General features: G+C 39.7%; 1 protein-coding gene across 4 annotated transcripts in view; it reads right to left on the bottom strand.

Annotated features, from left to right (window-relative positions):
- TAB2 (TGF-beta activated kinase 1 (MAP3K7) binding protein 2) overlaps positions 1-8,401 on the bottom strand; it is a 74,217-nt gene extending 65,816 nt beyond the window's left edge. For all 4 annotated transcript variants that reach the window (XM_080665811.1, XM_080665812.1, XM_080665813.1 and 1 more), the window contains exon 1: positions 8,033-8,401. The gene's annotated coding sequence lies outside the window, so the exon portion shown is untranslated. The remainder of the gene's footprint in view (positions 1-8,032) is intronic.
- Positions 8,402-26,318: the final 17,917 nt, after the last annotated feature.

Consider the following 26,318-nt stretch of genomic DNA (forward strand, 5'->3'; position numbering starts at 1 on the left):
ATATATAGATGACTGAGCCCGGCTGGTGTGGCTCAGTGGTTGAGTGTCCACCCTTGAACCAGGGTTCGATTCCTGGTTTTGGGCTTCATCTCCCGTGGGGTGTGTGTGGGAGGTAGCCAAGCCAATGATTCCTTCTCATCATTGATGTTTCTCTCTCTCTGAAATCAAAAGAATTATATATATACTAGGTGTACTGGTTAATAATGCGGATTTTTTTCAAAAGATGCGGAGTTACACATATGTTGATATATATGCGATTTGATATGTATGCTATTTTGTTGTATTGACAAGCTTCAAAACTTCATGTCAAATTTGCTGAAGGTGTTAACATCATAGATATTTTTACACTTAAAAATGTCGAATTTTGTGCCAAAAAAAGAGCATTTGCGGGAAGTTATAATTCATTAATTTATTTTGAAGAAAAGTGCTGCTGAATACTTTGGGAAGCTTATGGTGAACATGCTCCATCTCAAGATACTTGTGAACGCTGGTTTAAATGCTTTAAAAGTGATGATTTCGACGTGAAAGACAAAGAACGTCCAGGTCAACCAAAAAAGTTTGAAGACCAACAATTAAAAGCATTATTGGAGGAAGATGCATGTCAAACTCAAAAACAACTTGCAGAAAGACTAAACATTGCTCGGCAAACAATTTCCGGTCTTTTACAAGGAATGGGAAAGATTTTAAAGGAAAATGGGTGCCACATCAACTGAACGAAAGACAAATGGAAAACTGAAAAGTCATCAATAAAATGTTGCTTCAATAGCATGAAAGAAAGTCTTTTTTTGCATCGAATTGTGACTGGCGATGATTTATTTTGCAAATCCCAAATACACAAAACCATGGATTGATCCAGGTCAACCATCAACATCGACTGCAAGGCCAAATCGCTTCGGAAAGAAGAGAATGCTCTGCGTTTGGTGGGATCAGGAAGGTGTGGTGTATTATGAGCTTCTAAAACCAGGTGAAACCATCACTACTGATCACTACCGACAACAAATAATCAATATGAATCACACTTTGATCATGAAACGACCAGAATGTTCCACAAGACAGGGCAAAGTAAATTTGCTTTATGATGATGCACCATCACACACTTCAAAACCAGTTAAAGACACGTTAAAAGATCTTGCCTGGGAAGTATTAACCCACCCGCTATATTCACCAGACCTTGCTCCTTCAGATTACCACTTGTTCCGATCGATGGCACACGCACTTTCTGAGCAGCACTTCAAAATGTACACAGAAGTGGAAAACGAGGTCTCTAAATGGTTTGCCTCAAAACAAGAAAAGTTCTATTGGGACGGTATCCACAAATTACCTGAAAGATGGGGAAATGTGCCCGAACCGGTTTGGCTCAGTGGATAGAGCGTCGGCCTGCGGACTCAAGGGTCCCAGGTTCGATTCCGGTCAGGGGCATGTACCTGGGTTGCGGGCACATACCCGGGAGGGAATGTGCAGGAGGCAGCTGGTTGATGTTTCTCTCTCATCGATGTTTCTAACTCTCTATCCTTCTCCCTTCCTCTCTGTAAAAATCAATAAAATATATTAAAAAAAAAAAATGTTTAAAAAAAAAAAAAGAAAAAAAGAAAAAAAAGATGGGGAAATGTGTAGGTAGCGACGGACATTACTTTGAGTAAAGCACTTTTGATGTTTCTCTTGAAATTATCGTGTTTTCTTTGATTACAAAATCCGCTATTATTAACCGGTACTGTGTGTGTGTGTGTGTGTGTGTGTGTGTGTGTGTGTGTGTGTGTGTGTGTAAAAAAGTGACTGAGCTACTGAATTTATCAAGCCAGTATAAACCTAGTTTTACTGAAACTGCCTTGCAGAGATAGATAAAATTGTCTTTTAGCAACTAAGAGCATATAATTATGCATGAATTATTTTTTCAACTCTCCTTTTTAAAAATGCTATTCACTTTAATTTCAACAACTTACAGAAAATAAATTAACAAACACTAATCTAGCTTCAAATAACTGATTTCTTCTTTTCAATTTCTAGGATATTTTTCAAATTTTTGGCTAGATTAAAAAAATGGCATTCAGAAGAAGACTTTGCATGACATCTTAGTCTGTGCTTAAAATTTGAGATTCAAAGACATGTCTAGACCACACATTTTTCAGACTCAGAATGTGCTTACTACCAAAGAAAAACTATCAATAAGAACCATTCGACATTTAACAGACAGCTCTGGACTATAGGCCAGGCGCTGAAGATATGGTGAAGTCAAGATGGAAGGAAAATCAAACATGGTCTGTCCTGGAGAAATTCAATTTTGATTGCCCAATAAAAAAATGAAAAACAATTGCAGTTTGACTGCCTATTTCACCCTTTCCTCAAGAAACTCATTCACATTATTTTATCTTTGTAAAAGTTTTTTTTAATACTTTGTAAATTCTTTGCATTACCTCTCTTCACACAATAAAGGAGCAATAAATATGACAATAGCAAACATTTATTGAATATTTACAATATGCCAGGCACTATATTAAACCTTTTAAAAGTTTTTCCATGAATTGGAATCTTACACAATATTTGTATATACTTGTCAAAATGCTGAGACCTAGCTCATCAACCTATATAAGATGTATCACAATGTTTCTTCACCAGAAAAAGGAAGACAGCAAGTTTACTCCTGATAACATGCTGACTAGCTAACATGTATATACAGACTCCCCAGAAAGTACTAGAGACTATAAGTTACAGTTGCATTTTAATTAACCTTATATACTATCAGGCAAGCCTGCTTTCATTGTTCAAATCAAATGTACATTAAACAATGTCCCACACAGTACTTTGAGAATTTGGAAGAGTCACCAACTTCAACTATTTTTATAGAACTCCAGATAGGCAGTAAACAAAAAAGTTGCCATTTACTGAGCCCCTTCTATGTCATATAATTTAAATAAAATGTATAATTTATCTTCACAACAACCTTACAGATATTATAAGTCATTTTACAGAAAAGAAAACAAGCTCAGAAAAGCTAAGACATTGTTATTGGTCCCAAATCACAAAACTAATAGGTGGCTACCAGGATAGTCAACTCCAAATTTTCTACTGAGTCAGAAAGCAGATTTCTGAAGTACTAACAATAGGAAATTGATATTAATTGAAACTGTAACTCTTAAGTACAAACATAATTGTGTTCCCAAGTTATAAAGTGCATTTTTAGTCAAAGAAAAAATTTATGTATAGGATAGTTTTTGTTTTTGAAAGCAAGGATACCCATTACATAGGTTTTTTTTTTTTTTTTTTTAAATATATTTTATTGATTTTTCACAGAGAGGAAAGGAGAGGGATAGAGAGTTAGAAACATCGATGAGAGAGAAACATCGATCAGCTGCCTCCTGCACACCTCCTACTGGGGTTGTGCCCGCAACCAAGGTACATGCCCTTGACCGGAATCAAACCCGGGACCTTTCAGTCCGCAGGCTGACGCTCTATCCACTGAGCCAAACCGGTTTCGGCGGGTTTTTTAATATATATATATTTTATTGATTTCAGAGAGGAAGGAGGGAGGGAGGGAGGGAGGGAGGAAGAGAAAGAGAGAGAGAGAGAGAGAGAGAGAGAGAGAGAGAGAGAGAGAGAGAGAGAGAGAGAGAGAAACATCAATGATGAAGAGAGAATCATTGATCGGTTGCCTCCTACACGCCCTCACTGGGGACTGAGCCTGTAATCCAGGCATGTGCCCTTACCGGAAATCCAACCCTGACCTCCTGGTTCATTGGTCCATGCTCAACCACTGAGAAATACTGGCTGGGCCATTACACAATTTTTAAAAGAACAAATAGGCTATATCCATTCCCCAAACCCCTTTTCTGTTTTATTTTTCTCCACAGTACTTTTTTCTCCCAGACACACTACATTTTACTTATGTATGCCTTCCACTACTAAAATGTAAACTATATGACAGAAATTTTGTCTATTAATATCCATTGCTGCATTTCCAGCATCTTGAAGGTCCTTGGCACATAGTAAGTGTTCAATAAATATTTGTGAAATAAATGAAAGCTGGGTACCCAATAGGCATTCGGTAGGTATTAGTTTCTCTTTCTTTTATTATGTAGGAAACACTAAAAAGGTTAACATTAAGATAATAAAAGTCAAAAGAAATTTACCACTCCCTTAATACCAAATTTTGAACTGGAATAGATAATTAGGAATATAATAAAATTTCTTATTAAAGTTTTACATTAAGAATGATAGGCAAGTCAGAAATACACATTCAGCAAAGCCTCATTTATCAAGCATTGTCAGGAGATAAGAGGGTCTACATAAATAATTTCAAACGAATGCACTTTTAAGTGCCAAAACTTTAATCAATTTTCATAGGGATTATCCTACATAATAAAGAACTAATATGCTAATTAGACCGAATAGCAGAATGACCATCGTCGGGACGTCCTTCTGGATGAAGCTGGGGCTACGAGGGCCGGCCAGGGCTGCAAGGGGCTGCGAGGGCTGAGCCTCTTGCACGAATTTTGTGCATTGGGCCTCTAGTGTACATATACATACACACACACACACACACACACACACACACATACATATATGTATGTATATATATATATATATGATATATATGTATCTCCACAATTTCATTTTGTGGCAATTCTGACTTGGATCTCCTTCTGAAACATTAACTGGTTAGCAGTGCTTTTAACAGTAGCTCACTCGTTTTTCTGAGGATTAAAAAACTAGAAACAAAGCATATTCTGAAATGAGTCAATAAAAATCCAAATGAAAAGTCTAAGAGAAAAGCATAACTTTAATGTAGCTGGCTAGAAGTAGTAAGTACTTACTACTAAAAATATTATTTTAAGGGATAGAATACTTAGAAGACAAAGAAAGACAGCCATTCTTAATCTGACTATCAAGATAATCAAGTTTAGTGGCTAACTAAAGAGAATGTAAAAAGTACATTCAATACATACTAGCCTAAGAGAAAACTTACTCAGGCTCATTAGCTTTCTGATTAAGCAAGTGTCCTTGATTTTTTAGGATCAGAATCATAAGGTGAAATGTTAAAATACAGTAAGTACTTTGGAAATATGAGCCAGAGGTAATAAGTATGAATATACATATATTCAAATTTCACACAATTTATTGCCCCCAAATCCCTACCATCTTAATACAGAGGATTTAAAATAAATGATATAGTTAGAGTCTATCAAAAGATTAGAGCAAATCTCCTTGGTACAGTTCAGTACAGTATGATCACTTTCCTGTGCTTGGCAGCCACCACTACCTACATCTCCAAACTTCTAGCTGCATAAAACTGTTTATCTAATCCTCTACCAGTACCTTTCCCCCTATCTTCTCCTTCTTACTATTCTGCCCCAATTATCACCTTTGCCTCTGTTATTACCTCATTATCCTTCTATTTTAGAGAGTCCCAATTTTTGATGGATCAAATAAAGATAATATAAATGAAATAAGGAAAAAACACTACTACTGTACTCCTGTGGGTCATGGGAGCCTAGACAGGTAGAGATATAATGGAATTGAAGCCATTCTGAATTATACTTTTATTTATGAACTTTACATATTATAAAGGTTATCAAGGACTTTTTCCAAAATACCTTAACAAGGCAAAAATTTCCCTTTAAAGTATGTTGATGATCATTAAAAAGATAAACTTTTAGTCTTGATCAGTTTCTATAACTAAAAAACTGCTGTTTTAGAAAATTCAGACATTCCCACAGATTTTTTTTTGCATGAAACTCATAGTCTACATTACACCTATTTTTCAAAATTTAGTATGTTCATAGACATGTACATACATTTCATCCTAAACAGTATTTTCAGAATTTTCCTTACAAGAAAAACTACAGAAGTAGAATAAACTTTTACTTCTATCAAGACACACAAGACCAATCATGTTAAGACATTTACCCAAGTATAATGTGTTACTAACACTAAGGAAGCAATACTCAATAATGACATAATTGGGGATCTGGGTAGTACCTATTAACTCTGCAGAGTTTAAAAGCCCCCTCATCTCATTAGGTGTAATATGCAAGTTTTAAACAATATCCTTAGCTGAAGGCAAGCACTTCTGTCCACTAAAAAGAGGACCAAATATAAGTACTATTTCAATCAAATGAGATTGAGCCAGGTTAAAATTATTTTTCAGGAAATCTGTAATATACGAGAGTCTGACCGTTTCCCACTTCTTAATGAGTTACAAAAGCACAGGTTCTGCTAAGTGACAATTCACTAAAGAGGGTTGTGTCTGTCCTTTAATAATACTTTTAAACTCAGGAAAAGTTATTCCATGCACCCAAGAGAAGACTGAAATAATGGAGTATACTCATTGGATGACTTACTTATCTAATTAACACATTAAACTTTCAGTTGATCCCTTAAAGATTTAAATCTTAAGCACCTTCTATTAAAAACTGGGTAGATTTTAAGGGGGGAAAAACCCCAACAGAAGTTCTGAATCACTGGAATTTTTGTTCTATTTCCTGTTAACACACCGATAGTAACATCATTCAATATATTTGTCCCATACACGTTTTTTTAAAAGCTATAGGATCCTTTTAAAACTAACTTGGCCCTAATTTAATTTGTAGCTCATTTATCTGACAATTCCATTGTTTCTCATTTATGTGCTCAGCCAAGGCATACAATAAGATGAAAAGCATGTCTTCCTTTATTAAAGAATGCAAAATCTAAAGTCTCAAGCTGTCAACATTTAAAATCAATCACGACTTCATTGTCATAAAAAGTTTAAAGGTTTTTTGTTTTTTTTTAAAAAAAAGATGTCAATACTCTGCTACTGTCTGAAGAGTAGTAGTAGTATAAAAACTGAAAGCAAAAATTCTATTCCATGCCCACCAAAATTCCCGGCCAAATCTGAAATTGCATAATGAGCAACATACTCTTTTGAGTGAGCTAAAGCACAAATTAGTTCCTTTTGTAAAATATGAATCAACCTGACCCTAAAATTCGACACTTGACAAACTTACCTAAAACGGACAAAATGGATGCAAAATTCTACTGCCTCACTGCTGCCTCGAATATAACCTTAGTGTTCAAGAACTTTCCAATGAATAAAGGCAATGAACACAGCCTGGCACTGGGGACCTGAATTTTATGAATTTGAGACCCCTGAGAAGCTGCACACCCCCCTCCCTCCCCGGCTCTCCTGGAAACCCCTCTTATCAGAAACATTTGAAGAATTTCTCCACAACAATTAAGCTGACTTGAAGAATGGAAACCTAACATCTCAAATATACTATATATGGAATGAAACATGGCCAAACACATAAATACACACTCACACGGTCTGACACTTGGGTCTACAACTCTGCCCGAGCTACACCACAGCATCAGCAACCGAAAGATACACCTGTCACCTGCTCAGCACCACCCGCTCACCCGCCCTGCCACAGCACAACCGTAGGGTTTGACGCTGATCGAACCGAAAACTAGGATTATCTCGTGCAATCGAGGGGGCCGCCTGATCACAGCGGGGCTTGCTCCCCACTTCAAGGCTGCAGAGAACCAACCTTGGAAAGGGAACGACCTTCTCCCCCCAGACCCCAACAGCACCCTCTCGGTCTCCCTCCCCAACACCTCGCCTGTAGGTCATCTTTATCCGGATGGCTCCCCCAAAGTTTTCCGGCCCCACGGCTCACACTTGCCTGAGGGGTGGCCGGGGGCACCGGGGCGGCAGGGGCCCACCCCACCCCTGGCACCCTCCCCTACCCGGGCTCTCCCCGGCGACGACTCCAATGAATCTCCCCCTCCCCCTCCACACATACAGCCGAGAGCCCAGGCCCGGCCGATGCTCCCCACCCCCACCCGGTCTAGGGACTTGGGGGGGGGGGGCTCCCTCTCTGCCTCACCACTGGGGGAAGGAAGGAGGCGGAGGGAGGAAGAGTGAGAGGAAGGAGCGGGCGCCCGCAGGGGCCTTGCGAATCCGCTGCGCCCCGACCAGACGAAGGGGTTTGCAGGGAGCGGAGGGGAGAACCAAGACTGGGGACCCCGCCGAGGCCCGGCAGCGCTGTCCGCTTACCCTTCGCCGCCGCTTCCCCCTCCTCCTCCTCGGCCGCCGCCGCCGCCTCTCCCACTAGGGCAGCCGTCTCCACCGTCGCCGCTGCCGCCTCCACCACCACGGCCGCCGCCAGCGCCGCCGCCGCCTCCGATTCCGCCCGGCAGGGGGGACACCTCAGCCCTCCCTCCCTCCCTCCCCGCTCAGCCCCTCCGATCGGCCGCCGCCGCCGCCGCCAACTCTCTCCGGCCACCGCCGCCGCCGCCGCCGCTCGTGGCTGAGGGGGAGGGGAGGGGGTCGGGCTGGGTCGCCCCTCCGGCGGCTGCTGCAGATCAGAAGCGGTGGCTGGGTGGCGTCGCCGCTCCCGGTCCCTCGGCTCGGGCTCGCTCGGCCTCCCTACCTCCTGCTGCCCCCACCCCCCGCGCGCTCGCTGCCCTCCCCCCACCCCCCCAGCTCTCGCTCGCTCTCGCCGCGGTTCGGCCAGCCCAGTGCAAATCAAAATACTGTCACACAATATGGCGGCGCGGCCGCCGGCAAACACCGCGAGATCTGCGGCCGCTGCTGAGGCGTCGGCTGTGACGAGGCCTCCCCCAGCCGGGCGGCGGGGGCGCGGGGGAGCGGCGGGCGGCGGCGGCGCGGGGATGCTCTTTCTCCGCCCTGCACCCCTCCCCCGGCCTTCGCAGACTCCACGCCCGTCTAGCGGAGGCTGGAGGGAGGACGCGGCCTCGCGGGCCGACTGGCGCCCATGCGAGAGGAGGGCCCGGGGCCCTGGCGCTCTTTTTACTTTTTTACTTTTGGGGTCCCAGCCGCACATACTCGGGAGGAGGGTGTACGTGTGGGGAGAAAATGCAGGGTTTTCCCCGGCAGTTTGGGCGGAAAGGAGAGAGGAACTGGAGCCCCCGTCCGCGTGGGCCGTGCGGAAGCGGCCGGCGGTGCCTCGCGCGCAGGGCGGGTGGGCGATGCGGCGGCCCCGCGCCTCCCCTGGGCCGGGGATGCGGACGGCGGCAGGTGGGCCCGCGGCGGAGGCTGGTGCCCGGCCGCGGCGGGGCGGGACACACCCCCTCGGAGCCCCGCGGCGCGGAAGCTGCGGGCGCGGGGAGGTGACCGGCGGGAGACGTCCTAAATGCCTCGGATCCCAGCTGCTGGACTTGACAAAAGTGTTCCCGTGTTTGCGTTTTCTTGAGCGCCTGGGAGAAAACACACAAAAACGAAATGCTGCAAGCGTTGTGTTGCTTCGATTTTCTTTTCATTGCACGTTCCTAGAAGTCCTAGAATCAGAGCCAAAGACACTTTAACTTGGGGGGGGGGGGGGGGGAGCAGGGCAGACTTCGTTCTGTCTTCTTAAAGAAATATTTAATTTCCTCTAGGCAAAAAACCCACTCAGGCATTTCTCACAATGTAAAATATTTATTTAAACATTCTAGCACTTTCATGGGGTCCAAAACACTACGGCCTTTTTCTGCCCCTGTCCAAAATTTCTGTATCTGCCAGTTTCTTCCTTGAAACAATTCTTACTCCCCAGAAAAATCCTCAAGGACCCTTTTTAAAGAAACACATATTTTATTGATTTTTGCAGAGAGGAAGGGAGAGGGATAGAGAGCCAGAAACATCGATGAGAGAGAAACAGCTGCCTCCTGCACACCTCCCACTGGGGATGTGCCTGCAACCAAGGCACATGCCCTTGACCGGAGTGGAACCTGGGACCCCTCAGTCCACAGACCAATGCTCTATCCACTGAGCCAAACGAGTTAGGGCCTCAAGGGCCATTTTTATTCCGCTTCCAATGTGAGCGCTATACCTATAGCGAGAGCCTCCTTCCCTCCCTCTTTAAAAGCACATCTTAAGTACAAGTTTCTCTAAAGGGTTTTTTCCCAGCTCTTTTCGCTTCACTCATGTAAAAATACCTAAAATCTTGGGATATAGTACCAATTCAAAACCTTTACCACTAAGAAAGTCAAAAGTATTTATTACTACTTATAAATCAGAATTTAAGTATTTTCTCTACATAGTCGAGTTCATTAAGAGATGTAAAAGTAAATTATGATTTAAAAATGGAAAGGCTATAGTTTTAATTTATTCACTGGGAGTAGTAAGAAATCACTAAACTTTAATACTTTACAGTAGTCCTCTGAGGAATTATTTTCATACTCAATATTAAAATAATTGATGAAATGAATTAGAGAAACTGAATCCCTTATTGAGTAAATTTCACTTGTCTTTGAAGCCATTATAAGCACAGAGCCAACAGTTGCTTTTGAAATGGTAGAATATGTATTTTATACAAAAATGTATTTAATGAAATGTATATGTACATATTTTAATAGAAATAAAATTCTTTATAAACTTAAGGATATTATAGGTGTGAGTAGGTCAAGTCTAAGAACCAGTGGGTGGCAGAGAAAGTATGTATAACAATACATCCTTGCACCTACACTGAAGAGCTTTAACCTGGATTTCCTCATGAGGAAGCATCAGACAAACTCAAAGAGAAATTCTATAAAATAACTGGCCTGTTTTCTTAAAAAACTGTGAATGTCATAAAAGACAAAACAAAACTGCAGATTAAAGGAAACTAAATGCAATATTTAATCCTGAACTGGATCCTTTACTAGAAGGAAAAAATGCTATAAAGGACATTATTGTGATAACTGATGCACTATATGGACTATAGATAAAAGTACTGTATCAGTGTTAAACTCCCTGAATATGTTATGCACAAGAATATCTTTATCTGAAATATTAAGAGGTAAATAGGATTATGCATGCAATTTTCTCCCAAATTGTTCAGAAAAGTCTTACACACACACACACACACACACACAATCTCACGTCTTCCAGACACATATACAGGAAGAGATGAACAAAATCTAAAAATTGGTAAATCTAGGTTATTGTTTTTACCGAAGAACCAATTTTATTTTATTTTATTTTATTTTGTTAAAGAAATCTTTATTGTTCAGATTATTACAATTGTTTCTCTTTTTTCCCCCCATAGTTCCCCTCCACCCGGTTCCCACCCCACCCTCTGCCCTTACCTCCCCGCCACTGTCCTCATCCATAGGTGTACGATTTTTGTCCAGTCTCTTCCCGCACCCCCCACACCCCTTTCCCCCCAAGAATTGTCAGTCCACTCCCTTTCTATTCCCCTGATTCTATTATATTCACCAGTTTATTCTGTTCATCAGATTTTTCATTCACTTGATTTTTAGATGCACTTGTTGATAGATATGTATTTATTGTTCATAATTTTTATCTTTACCTTTTTCTTCTTCCTCTTCTTAAAGAATACCTTTCAGCATTTCATATAATATTGGTTTGGTGGTGATGAACTCCTTTAGCTTTTTCTTATCTGTGAAGCTCTTTATCTGACCCTCAATTCTGAATGATAGCTTTGCTGGGTAGAGTAGGTTGTTGCTATTCATCACTTTGAATATTTCTTGCCACTCCCATCTGGCCTGCATAGTTTCTGTTGAGAAATCAGCTGACAATCATATGGGTGCTCCCTTGTAGGTAACTAACTTTTATTGAGGTTGGAATATGATGAAAAAGGGGATTATCGTATAAAATTTAAAATCAACCGTAAGGAAGAACTTCCAGAAAATGAGGTTTCCAAAATACAAGAACAGATTGATTCCTACAAGAATAATTCACAGGACCAAAGAGAAGATATTTGCTTTTTTTTTTTTTAAGTCTATAATAAAATTATAGCTTTCCCCTGAAAGATGGCTTAACTGTTCTCATGCTTGAAGATGGTGGTATGTTTTTGTTTTGTTTTTTTTTATCATCTTAACCATTTTCAAATGTTAAATAGTGTTAAGTATATTTAAGTTGTTGTGCAGCAGATCTCTAGAGCTTCTTCAGCTTGCCACACAGAAACTCTATACCCACTAAACACGGATTCCCTCTCCCCAGTCCTTGGCAACCACGTGGTATTTTTAAATTCCAAGAAATGTTTAAGTATTTTAAAAACTTGGTGAATGTGGAAATTTCTGTACTATTCTTGCACTTTTTCACTAAGTTTGAAATTAGTGCAAAATTAAAAGTTTTTTTTTAAAAAAGAGCTTTGAACTGCAGAGTTTTCCTACTTGACTAAGAGGAGGAATGTTGTGAGGAAGACAGGTAGAGAGAGAGAGAGAGAGAGAGAGAGAGAGATAGAGAGAGAGAGAGGTCCTTTTACAATGGACTGGCCATCTGTTTCTCAGTAATGGAAGTTTTGGTCATTCAGCTTTCCTTTCTTCCCTATTTAATCTGCTTAAATTTGGAACACAAGTAGTTAGGAATCATTCCATATTTGGTAAATATGATTTCCATATTTAATGAATCAATAAATATTCAGTGTCTATTATCTACAAGCTATGCAGATAAAATAAGAAGGGAAGAAAGCAATCTGTGCTTTCAGGTGATCTCTGTAGTGATTTCAGAATAAAGTATCTTCTCTGTACTACATTCAGGAATCTTTTAGTCTAATACTGTGCCCAGAATGGGGGGATGAGGACAAATATGTGATACCTTAATCAATAAATTAAAAAAAAAGAAAAAAATTTTTTAAAAAAATAAAGTAACTAAACAAAAAGAAAAATTCAGGCCCTCAGTTACACTAACCACATTTCAAATGCTCATTAACCATCTTCACAGAAAATTCTACTGAACAGCACAGGTAGTAGAAAAGATTACACTATACACTATATACATTAGTACAAGGTATATTATAATAAACAGTATAGAAGCTTAGGGGGAGGAGAGATTACTTTGCAGGGTGTGGAAGTAGGAGAAACGTCATTGGGGATAGTTTCAAGCAGATCGAATATGGACAGGAGGAAGTGGAGCAAGAGAATTCCAGGTAGAGAAAACTTGAACTAGGCAGAAAAGGGAGAGACATATTTGAGAGACACAACTTAATTCTGTGTATCTGTAACATGAGGTATGTAAAGGAGGGTAGGGCTGTATGAAACTATAAATGCTAAGCTACCTAGGGTGGAGTAAGGCAATAGGAAGTTACTGATGGTCTTTGAACAAGATAAAAGACGTGACCTAATAGTAGAAAGAAAGATAAGCTGGTAGCATGTGTATGAAATGGATTTGATTTGAAGGTACAAAGACCATGTCGCATTGCAACAGCCCAAATGAGAGATAATGAGTCTATCACTAAGGATGTCTCAACAGCATTTCACAAATCCCAATTTAAAATGGCTTAAGCAGTAAGGAAATTTATACCTCACAAATCTGGGAATTACAAGGTAGAGTAGTCTTCAGGTTTGAAAGATGAAGAACAGAAGTTTGATACTATCATCAAAGTACAGGTTCTTTCCATATCTGCTCTGATGTCTTGGGGGGTGTTGGCATCATTTTCTGACTAATAACAAGATGGTAATGACAGTTCCAGGTATCATATCCTGAAGTCATAATGTGCAGAGAAGAAGAGATCTTCTTAAGAAAGGGAAACTATTTCCCAGAACCACTTCCCTCCCCTTACCCTCTGGCTGACTTCCCTTCCAGCTCCTAGGCCATGGTTGAATCACATGCCCATTCATGAAGCAGTCCCAGGTTTATATGCTGGAACAAGTGTTGGGGAGTCAAAGACAGAGAGGTGAGCATTTAAGATGACTCTAGGGCTTAAGCCTACATGACTATGGTACACAGGAAGAGACATTATGGAAGGAAATATGACTGTTGTGATAGTCCTAATTTGAGATGCTAAAGAAATACCTGGGTGCAGATGATCAGCATGCAAAAATATGGGACTAGAGTTCAGAATGAAGAATCCAAGGTGGGGATATACGTTGAACATCATCCGCAGAGAGAAAATAAATAAAGCCATGAGATTTCCAAAGGACAGGAGGAATGTCTACAATACAACCTTGGAGGATGAGGTGGAAGCAGAGAAAACATGGCCAGAGAAGTAGGTGAACCCAGGCTGTATATTGCACAGAAATCAAGAGGAATGGATGGAATTTCAAGGCCAACAGTGTTAAGTGCTATGGAGAGCCTCAGAATGATATTGCCTTAGAAGGATTGGGTTGTCAACTAGAAGGTCATTGTGACCTTTGCTTCAGAGTAAGGTAGGGGCAGGTAGGTTTCAGGTGTTACAGTAGGTAGGAGCATGAAATCATGAAATATGGACTGTTCTTTCAAAAAGATTGGCAGTCACGAAAGAGAAAGCTATATGAATGAAGATGTTTATAGCAATATTTATTATAAGACTAAAAATCAGGAGCAACTAAAATTTCTGAATACATTATTATTTAAAAATTAAAATTTGAATAGTCAATTGTATATGTTGCAGTCATTTAAAATAATGATTAAGATTCTGAAACAATATGGAAAACTTTATAATATTTAATGAAGGAAAAAGAAAAAAAACTTTAAAAAACATTAAACATATGAATTACAACACCAAGAAGTGTGTATAAGAGTCAAGAAAAATATATAAAATGATTATAATTGTCTTGGAGTTGTTGGACATTGGGATATTTTCCCTTTACTTTTCCAAATTTTGTGTAATTTTTTTCACTAAGTTTGAAATCATTGCAAAATTAAAAGTTTTTAAAAACAAAGAGCTTTGAACTGCAGAGTGATAGACTCTATCTCTCATTTGGGCTCTTGCAATCCTACATGGTCTTTGTATCTTCAAACCAAATCCATTTCATACACATGCTACCACGTTATCTTTCTTAAAGTACGACTAGGTCACGTCTTTTATCTTGTTCAAAGACCATCAGTATCTTCCAATTGTCTAGAGAATACTCCACCTGAAATTTTATAACTAAAATGTATCTGCATATATTTAAAAATATTAACTGGCAAAGACAGAGGATGGTAATGTGAGGGAACTGTAAGGTTGAAAACATTTGGTTTTGTTTGTTTTGATTTGGAAGGAAATAAGAGACATTTGGTCATGTTTATATGCTGAGGTGAAAATTCAAAGTATTGGGAAAGACTGAAGATGCAAGAATAAGGTAATGGCTTTTGAGCATCCAAGACAAGCATAGGGAATAACATTGAAGACACAGAAGGAGAGTTTAACTTCTTTGGGGAGGCACCAAAAAAAGAAAAAGAAAAGAAAGAAAATCCCAATATATTTGTGTATGCATGTGTGTTTGTGTGTGTGTATAAATTGAAAGTTGATTCTAAAATGTGGAAATGTAAGGATCTAGAATAACTCAGACAATTTTGAAGAAGAATAAAGTTAAAAGACTTACTCTACCAAATTGAAGGATTTATTAAAAGTCTCAGTAATTAAGACAGTGTGGTATTGGCACAAGGATAGATGAATGCACCAAAGAAACATAATAGAGAATCCAGAAATAGAACTTTATTTATGACAAAGGCATTGCTGTAATTCAGTGAGGAAAGGATAATATTCCCAATAAATGGTGCTGGAGCAATTGGCTACTCATCACACCATACACAAAAAATTAATTCAAGATGGCTCAAAGAACTAAATGAGGAGTTAAAAAACCCAAAGCTTCCATTAATCAAAAGACACAATCAGGACAGTGGGTAAGGTAGGGAGAATCTATTTCACTACATATATCTGACAATGGACTCACTCAGAATATGTAAAAATCTTCTACAAATCAATAAGAAAAACTAAACAACTCAATTTTTAAAATAGGGAAAAACTCTAGAAGAGGTACTCTACAAAGATGATTTCCAAATGGCCAATAAGTTAATGGAAAAGTGTTCAAAAAAATTTCATACCAGGGAAATGCAAATTACAAACACAATGACATATCACTACCTACTCACCAGAATGGCAAAAATTAAAAAGTCTGACAGCTCCAGGATTGTGAGAGGGATGTCCAACTGCTGGTTTAGGCCCGATCCCAGGGATTGGGCCTAAACTGGCAGTCGGACATCCCCTGAGGGGTCCTGGATTGGAGAGGGTGCAGGCTAGGCTGAGGGGACACCCCCCTCCCCCTGTGCACAAATTTTGTGTACTGGGCCTCTAGTATTTTAATAAAGTTGTTACATATTTTAAAAGAATGAATTACTAATGCATGTAACACAATAAATATGTTCTATATCTTGATCTGGGTGATGGTTGTTTGGATTTAAACATATGCAAAAACTCATTGAGGTATATACACAAAAGTTAGGTGCTATTTAGGCACTTTACTGATTATACTTGTACTACAATAAAAAGTAAAAAAAGGAGAATGATGAATGGCAATGTAGGGAAATTTAATCTTAGAAAAAGAGGGACATTAGAGAGGTTGTGGGGGCCTCCTCCCTTTCATATATATGGAAAGCAAGACCTTTTGCTCAGCATAAGAATGTTAGAAGGGGGTTAAAAACTTATGGAAAGGAGTCAGTGATATAAAGAAAGAGAGTCACTCATTCATTCTTGTCTTATTTCTCTCTAGGATAGACAAGGTCTTTTACTCAAATGCTCTCATGTGTACAAAAGATGGTATGTATGTGTTTTGTGGGTAGAGGTACCAGAAGTTATGAATAATTTAAACATTTATTTTAGGAGAATAATAATAGCAGATTGAGCCATGAGAAATCAATAGTCCTCTTCACCTACTCAACTGCTCTACCTCAGGACTAGACTTGAAAAAATCAGAATTACTAATCTTCTCATTTTTGTCTCTGTCTTTCATCATCTATCAGAGACTCTTTAATTAAAATACATTCCATTCAGAGTGTTTTTTTGTCAGCATCATTTGCAATTTTTTTGCAATCTATAACAATGTCACCTATCTGTAAGCTGGACTTACTCAGTACTTTTAAGGCTCTTCTTAACTTATTTATTTATTTATTTATTTATTTATTTAATATATTTTTATTGATTTCAGAGAAAAAGGGAGAGGGAGAAAGAGATAGGAACATCAATGATGAGAGAGAATCATTGATCGGCTGCCTCCTCCATGCTCTGAGCCCACAACCCAGGCATGTACCTCTGACCGGAATCGAACCTGGAACCCTTCAGTCCACAGGCTGGCGCTCTATCCACTGAGCCAAACCGGCTAGGGTTCTTCTTCACTTTTTAGTGACTATAAAACCATTGTTTAAAAAAATTTGTTATTTTCCAGTAACCATGATTTTCATTTTTGAGACTAGATTATGGTGCCAAAACTTATCAGAAAATATTGTTACCATCTGATATAGAATATGGCACATTGATACATTGGTGTGATGCTCAAATGTGTAGGAACTCAGGGCATACAAAATTTCCCAATTATTAACCAATATTTATATATAGTAATTTGCAAGTTGCAGAGTTTTTTCACATACATGTCTACTTTGTTCTTCACAATTTTTTTTGTTAAATACATTATTACTACCACCGCCAATTCATAAGTAAAGATCTTAAGGTTCAAGAGGTTAAATGACTCACCCAATCTAAAACAATTAGTAAGTGAACAGTGGGCTTTTGAACAGATCCTCTGATGCCATGTCCCAGGTCCTTTTCACCATCATGCAAGACTTATTCTCTTTGCTCAAACAATTTACAATGGTGGTAATAATAAGGTAGGCAGTTTAAGTATACCCTGGGAGTTCAGAGGAGGAGGAGATCACAGGAAAGATTTCTTGGAGATCATATTTCACATGAGCCTTGAAGAAGGGATGCGTTTGCAAGAAACAAAAAATTATAAGTAAACTAAAATAAGTAAATAAAAAGGAAGGCATTCCAGGTACATGTGATGGCAGAAGCAAAGGCATAGAAAGAGTCAGAAAAGCGTAGAGCTTATTTTGGGAACATTAAGTAGTTTGGTTTTGCTGAACTATAGGGAGAGTGTAGGATAGGGGTGAGAGACAGAAAAGCAATGTGAACTAAATTTGGTAGGCAGTGGTGTATCATTCAAGTTTTGTGAAGAATCCTATCTAATAAAAGAGAAACATGCAAATTGACCGTACCTCTGCTACACCCACAAGCCACACCCATCAGCCAATCAGGTATGAAAATTAACCCAACCAAGATGGTGGTGGCCACGGAGCTGGAGCCAGCTAGAGGCTTGGGTTGCCCCCAGCGATGAAGGAAGCCAAACTTCCCACCCACCCTGGCTGGCCCTGGCCTCCACTAAAGGCTACAAAGTTTCAATTGTAGAAGATAAATAAATCCCAGATACCAGGGCCTCCGATTGGGTTGCTGGGGGGCATGGCTGGCCTGCAAACAACCACAGGCCCCTTGCCCAGGCTGCCCCATGCCCCAAGGGAACCCCAACACTGATCCGGGACACCCTTCAGGGCAAACCAGCCGGCCCCCACCCGTGCACCAGGCCTCTATCCTATCTAACAAAAGAGTAATATGCAAATTGACCATCACTCCAACACACAAGATGGCTGCCCCTGTGATCAAAGATGGCTGCCCCCCTGTGGACACAAGATGGCCACCACAAGATGGCCAGCAGGGGAGGGCAGTTGGGAGGGACCAGGCCTGCAGGGGAGGGCAGTTAGGGGCAATCAGGCTGGCAGGGGAGCAGTTAGGCATCAATCAGGCTGGCAGGGGAGTGGTTAGGGGGTGATCAGGTTGGCAGGCAGAAACGGTTAGGGGCAATTAGGAAGGCAGGCAGGCGAGCAGTTGGGAGCCAGCAGTCCTGGATTTCAGAGGGATGTCCGATTGCCCGTTTAGGCCCATTCCCGGTAGGATCGGGCCTAAATGGGCAGATGGACATCCCTTGGCGGGTCCCAGATTGGAGAGGGTGCAGGCTGGGTTGAGGGACACCTCCTCCCCCCCCCCATGCACAAATTTTGTGCACTGGGCCTCTAGTAACATATAATTGCATTTGCACTTCATTTGTCCTCTGTTTAGGGAGAGAAGGAAGACAGAGGTGGGGAGATCATAAAACCACCTCTTACTAGGCAAGGGTATGAGAACTTGAACAAAGCTGTGGAAATAAAAAGTAAGAGTCAGAACAGTAGATATTTTAAAATCACTTTAGGCAAATGAAATAAAGTAGAGGATAAAGGAGAAACAAGTTACCAAAGAAGACACTGTGATTTTTGAGCCCGAATGATGGAGAATTGCTATGCTATTAACAGAAACGAAGGAGTAAGGTGAAGAAATTGCTTTTGGTGGGAGTGATGAATTAGATTTTTAAAGTGTTGGAAATGATTTTAGTTGTTCTGCAACTTTCTCACACCATCCCTGTCCTTCAGATGTTGAGGATAAGAAGACGAACTTACAGAGACTACACATGGCCAATAAGTGCATGAAAATGAGTTACCTCATTGGTAATAATGTAAATGCAAGTTAAAAAAAACACACAAAGTAGTTATTTTTTCCAGCCTTTTAGATAAAGACTGAACAGATCAATTATTCAGAAATAAATTTAAGAAATATATAGGAGTTATAAGAAAAACTTAAAAAACCCTAATGAAGGACACAAAAACTAGAAAAATACAAATAATATCTTTTTGAGTGGAAAGAAAATATGTGAAAGATGAAATTTGTCCCCAAGCTATAAATTTAACTCAGTCATAATCAAAAGTTCACAAAATGATTTTAAGAACAATGGATATTTTATTAAGTGAATCAAATAAGGAGGTTACACAACAGTGTGTATAAGCATGCTACAATTAGTGTAAAAAGGGGAGAGACTCACACACACAGGAGGAAAATGGGGGGCACTGAGATGAAGGCGAGAGATTGGGATATCTCTTTTTATCCTCCTGATTTAGAAAATGTGAATATATTACATATTTAAATTAATGAAATTATTGAAGGGGAATGGCTAGATTAGTTTTTTAAAAGCAGAAATAATTGTGTGTGTGAGTGTGGGGAAATGCATCGATATACTCTACAAGACAGAAGGCTTGTTGCAAAGATTAAATGAATGAACATATGTTGTGTTTGCAATAGTTCTTAGCACATGTTTGGTTATTATTTTATAATCTTGATATGGAAACTATATGACTCAAATATCATCTATCATAAAGGAATATATTAATAGATGATTACTACATGACATTTAAGTCCTTTGGATGGGTGGTAATAAATAAAAAGATTAATAAAAAGATAAACTGGAAAAATATACTTACCACAAACATAATGAACAAGGTCAGTCAAACCACAGATATTTTTTGAGTATTCACCCTGAATCAGACATTACATTAGAGCAACGATTTTCAATCCATGTGCCACAAGAATTTTTTAAAACATGCAATACCTGACTATTCAGTCAGGGGCACTGACCTCTTTTCCCTTACGTTATCACATTAAAAAATGGCAACAGCCAACACAGCAATAGCTGTCTCGTGTGAATGAATCAAAATCATACCTATTTTTTTTCCTCAGATCGGCAAAAAAGATATTTTTTTAGTGTGCTGCAAAATTTTAGTGATTAGTTTATGTGTGCCAGGATATGACAAAGGTTGAAAATCACTGCACTAGAGGCTGGCTATGTTATGATGAAGAAGATGGTATCAGTCCTTAATGGAGTTTATAATCCATGGAGACTCATATTACTATCCCTAATATACAAAGGGTTATTCAAAATTATAAGGTTAAAATCCCACAGGCTAACAGGAAATGGACTAAGGGCATAAATAGGTTTTCAAGAGTATTGTTACTAGTCAATAAATGTAGGAAAATAAATTCATTCTTAATAGCCAATTTCACTCAAAAACAATGACTTTAATTTTTAAATGTATTTAATGGTAAAAATGAAAATAAAGCAAAGGACCAATGTTGGCATTGTGGAGGCAGAGGCATTCTTATATGCTGGTATGGGAGTAGAATTAGTGTAAGCTTCCCACAAGGCTATTTAACAACATGTATTGGAATTTTAAATATGCAAACTGTCTGACCTAGCAATTCCACTCCTAGGAAAGAATAATTGGACATTTATTTGCAGGAGTGTGTTCAAGGATGTTTTCTTCAATCTTCAGTATAATAGAAATAAAATAGAAAAAAACACACAACAGAAAACAACCTGAATATAAGCAACAAGCTATATTATGGTGCATTGATACAATGCAATATGAGGCAGTGATTTAAAAGGATCATGTAGATATACATACATCGACATGAAAAGATGCCACAATATTATATTAAGTGAAGAAGGTAGATAGATTGTGTAACAGATTATAAAAAAACTAGAGGCCCAGTGCACAAAATTTGTGCACTGGAGGTGGGGTGGGTGTCCCTCAGCCTGGCCTGCACCCTATCGCAACCTGGGACCCCTTGGGGGATGTTGGACATCCTTCTCATTATCCAGGACCGCTGGCTCCTAACCGCTTGCCTGCCTGCTTGCCTTATGGCTTCTAACCCCTCTGCCTGCCTGCCTCATCACCCCTAACTGCTCTGCCTGCCTGCCTCATAGCCCCTAACCACTCACCTGCCTGCCTGATCATTCCTAACCACTCACCTGCCTGATCACCCCTAACCGCTTGCCTGCCTGCCTCATAGCCCCTAACCACTCACCTGCTTGCCTGATCGCCCCTAACCCCTCTGCCTGCCTGCCTCATTGCCCCTAACCACTCACCTCCCTGCCTGCCTGATCACCCCTAATGGCCTCTGCCTGCCTGCCTTATTGCCCCTAAGCCCTTTGCCTGACTGCTTGATCACCTCTAACTGCTCGCCTGCCTGCCTGATCGCCCCTAACTGCTTGCCTGCCTGTCTGATCACCCCTAACCACTCACCTGCCTGTCTGATCGCCCCTAACCACTCTGCCTACCTGCCTGATTGCCCCTAATCGCCTTTGCCTTAGCCCCCACCACCATGGCTTCGTTTGGAAGGACATCCGGAATGATGTCTGGAAGGTCATTTGGCTGTCCGGTCTAATTAGCATATTATGCTTTTATTATTATAGATACTCATATCACACTTAAAACAGTGCGTGGGGGTGTGTGTGTGAATGTGGGAACACAGAGAAAAAAGTCTGGAAAGATAGACTCCAAAACATGACATTGGGTAGTGACATTAGGTGCAACACCTTTGTTTTATTCTTTATACTTTTGGGGATGGCATTTTTGAATTTATAACAATGAACATACTACTTATACATCAACAAGCAAATAAAACTCTCCAATAAAAGGAAACAAAGTAAAACTACGTTTCTTAAATATTTTCCTTCAAAAGTCCTTTAGGAATAATCTTTGTTTAATTAACTGAAGCCATGACAATTGAAATTTTTTGCTATTAGGACCCCAGGTTTTCTCATTCACATTTTTTTTTTCCTATCCTAACTCAGTAGGGAAATCTTTTGTAAATAATAAACTATTTCAAGAATCTGGAACAAAATGACAATCAGAGTGCTGACCTCATTTCCATGACGGTTAAAAGAACTAAAAAAACAAAACAAACAAACCTTGGCAGCAGATAAAAATATCCGAGCAGCTTTGGCCTTTGGTTTGCAGTGGGCTCTTTGGCAGGGATGGGGACGTGATGGGATGGAGGAGAGAGGGGGAGTTTGCCTTTTCCTTGGTTCGTCATCCTATTTAAAACTGTTTCCCGAGCTGTGTAAATTTCCACGTGTATAAGTAAGGCTTTAGGGTGCAAGGGAACTCTCCCCTTGTTCCTGTCTGTGTTTTCGTCCTTATTGAACCCGCTCTTATTGGCACGGTTATCTGGAGAGTAAGTCCTTTGGGCTCTGCACCCATTATTGCACCAAGGTGGTTTCAAATCCTTAATTCAATCCACTCTTTTGTGGGGTTCAAGGCCCTAATGCTTATCACATTTGTAACAGAATAGTTCTGTGACTCACAACTCTACCCATCTTTGAACAGGAAAGAGCAGCGTCTCATTCTCAGATCCTGGAGTGGGAGGACAGGCTGACTCTAAGACTAGGGGTTATTATAAGGAGTCAGTGATTTCACATAGGTCTCAAGGTCGGCCTGAAAACTAAAAAAACAGAAACAAAAATACAATTGCTGTTGTGCAAAGAGTCACATTTTAAGACACTTAGATTTTTAAAAAGTTATTATTCTCAAAAATTGTACAAACTACAAAATTAATAAACTTTGTATGGTCTTTCAGGGCTTTCTGTCTTTGTATGTGCAGAGTCCCCTGTCCCTCCCTAGTTTCTTGTTGGGTGAACCCAGCAGGAGCACAATGCCCAGCACGCAGCAAGTTTTCAGTAAGACTGTTTAACCAAACTTTATAGACCGGGGGAATAGCACCCCCTCTTCTCTCCCTTCCTCTTACTTCTCTAAGAGCAAAATTCCTATACAAAGAAAAAGAAAGTTAACTTTGATTGTTTAGAGGTGGAGGTGAGGAGAGGCACTGGGTAATCTTCATGTTCCTAGGCCAAATTATTGGTTTACTTACTAGAAAAATTCACAAAATTTTCTAAACATTTTTTTTTCCAAAATAAATGTTGAAATCCTTGCTATTATAAAATGGAAAATCTTAAGAATTCTGAAGAACTTTATAATAATAAGTCTATGTATCTTAATTGGAGGAAAAAATGACATGTTAAGGAAAAGCTTGTAGACTCCAGTTTCAGCTACTATAGCATTTCTTTAAATAAAATTTAAAAGAATGTTACCTCAGATTTATGAATAAGGCTCTGTCTATGTTACACTCAAAGTTAGCATTTCACTGAAGAACTTGGTGTTCTTTTGTTTTTTCTTTGAACTACTTTTCTTTCCACATGATAATATCAAGGTTTTTAGATTCCAACAGCTCATCTATTAACAGCAAAAAACAGGCAGTACGTTTGAGGTACAGAAATGATTAGAAGGTGCTTTCATATGTGCAATGGTTTCTGAGTCAGACCAGTCTTGTGAGAGTTGGAGAGGGCCTTACAAAATGTATGTGAGTGAAGATGAAACAACTTTCACAAGGATAAAACAAATAAATAAACAGTAAGAGATTTGAAAATGTGAACTGACATTCATTGAGTTAGGATTTATAAACATGGGTTCTTGTTTCTCCTGACCATGTTTTCTTGATGAATGTTGTTTTTGTAACATGCAGAAATAACCATTTCATCCTCTTATTAACTTCCTGTTGGCCTTCACTTTAATACATTTTAATATTGAAAGCATAATATATACAGTGTAGACATCAACAAAGTCAATCTATATATATAAAAGCTTAAGTGAATGAACGACTGAACGACCGGTCGACCGGTGGTTATGATGTGCACTGACCACCAGGGGGCAGATGCTCAATGCAGGAGCTGCCCCTGGTGGTCAGTGTGCTCCCACAGCCAACCTCCCGTGGCTTGCCAACCTCCCAAAGTCCCTCCCCCAGCCGACTGGGCGAGACGCCCCGATTGGCTCCATCGCTGGTCAGGCCGAGAGACCCGACCTGTGCACAAATTTGAGCACCAGGCCTCAGTGTATAAATAAGATTGCAGTTACCCTGGACTCTACATTATAATGGCCCCAAGAACCTGTGAGTTGATTATCAAGCTTTGCAGTCCGCCCCCCGCCCCCAGACTCCTAGTATTATTGTAGTTCCCCTGTTACTGTCCATTAGAAGAGAGAGAACTCAAATGTCCCTTGAGGCTATAAATTCTGTAACTGTTGACTCCTGGCCATACCTTCTGATTTTGGTTGCCTCAAGTGCCAGAGATTTGTCACTGGTGTCACTGGTGATGATCTATGGTTCCTAACCACCATGTCAAGAGCCCCCACTCTCCCACAGAGTTGTGGCTTTGGCCAACCCTACTGTGAACCTCTGCCAATTAGCCTAATTAATGATGACTGCATGGGTAAGAGGGAAGGTGGCCTCTTGCAACACTCAGTCTCTACCCAGGTTATCTCATAGCAATGCTCACCAGACCCCGAATGGCATAGCACCTGATACAGCATTTCAATTTACACATGGGTTCCTGTTTGCCGAGGTGCATCCAATACATTTGGGTAACTGAGTCAGGATCCTCCTTTTCCATGCAGCAGGATGCAAAGTCTAGAACTTTCCACTCCAGTGACTTAGGCCTCAAAGCTAAGGATCAGTGGCTGACTTCCCCCACCCTCTCTTAGCTTTAAGCTCACTTTTTCCTATCATTGCCTCCTTAATTCCCTGCTGGATCTCCTGGTCCTTTCCTTAATTTGACATTGGGTCTGTCTTTTCGAGATAGTGGAGTGTGTGTGTGTGTGTGTGTGTGTGTGTGCGTGCGCGCCCACACGTGCATTGTAGATATGTGGATGTGGTAGTAGGGGGAGAGATGGTTTCAGACTCACGACTGACAAAAGTTCTATTGCATAATACTAAACTATTCTCAAGGACTAATATTCAATCAGGAAAATGTAAAAAAAAAAAAAATAGAATCATCCTAAGAGTCACTTTCAGTCTTATTGAAATTTAAAAATAATTTACAGCATTGTAGAATTTTATAACTGGAAGGAAGGGATTTTTAAAAACCATTTCATTTGTACTTCCTCATTTCACCTGCAGAAAAACTAAGCAATTTGCTCAAGGTCAGAGTTATTGGTAGAACCAGTTCTAGAATCAAAATTATCCGACTCTAGTCCATCTTGTACCCATGATTCAGTAAACATGTCTTATTGATCAAAGCTATTCTGTCTGATTTTCCTTTTATGTGTGAGAAATAGGACATTGTGGGTTTCTCAAGTCAAGCATACAAATAAGGGCTTACAATTTAATCAGAGTAACTATTAAAAATAGATAGACATTTTAGGATGCATTCCTTTACCTGGATTCACTCACAAATTATTAGGATTACAGGGTCTAGCCTCAGTTTATCATCTTCCTGGTCCTATACAAGATACTCTTCCTATATTGTTAATACTTAGAGACCAAAATTCTCTAATAAAAGTGAGAAAAAATCTTCTGTCCTCATCCAGAAGCTTCATTTTTACCTAGCAAAAATGTTATCTAGTTTAATTTTTATCTAGCAAAAGCCTGAGTATAGAAAAAATACATTTCCCCTAATTTGCACTGCACTGTCTGGCTTATTAACATTCTTTCTGATGTGAATTATAATGGCAGCTGACAATAGACACTAATGTAATTATTATAGTCTCTTGACCAGAATTAAATATTTCAAACCAATACTATATCTGTAGATGAAAATTTCCACTAAAATCAAATGAATTCTTAACATAGTTTTTCTCTCCCACTGTAATACTTTTCATTTTCTGTTATGTATGAAATATGTAAAAATGTTCATAGTTAGCTGTCTGGTCGAGAAAAAAAATAAATCCCCATATTTACTTCTCATGAAAAAGATTCTTTAAGAAAATCCCCAATGAGAAGTTATGATTGATAGTAATAATGAAGCTAGGCATGTTTTTTTTTAAAAAAAATTCAAAAACAACATAAGCAGAAAGAATTATCTTCAACATTCTCAAACAGGTTCTGTTAGGTGGGAAAATATAATATCACTGTGTGGGATTTGCTCCTGAAATAAGAAAAATTACTGTTTCTGTGTTTGTCTTTGTTCTAGAC

Source organism: Plecotus auritus (genome assembly GCF_963455305.1).
Source record: "Plecotus auritus genome assembly, chromosome: 4".
NCBI classification, from domain to species: Eukaryota; Metazoa; Chordata; class Mammalia; order Chiroptera; family Vespertilionidae; genus Plecotus; species Plecotus auritus.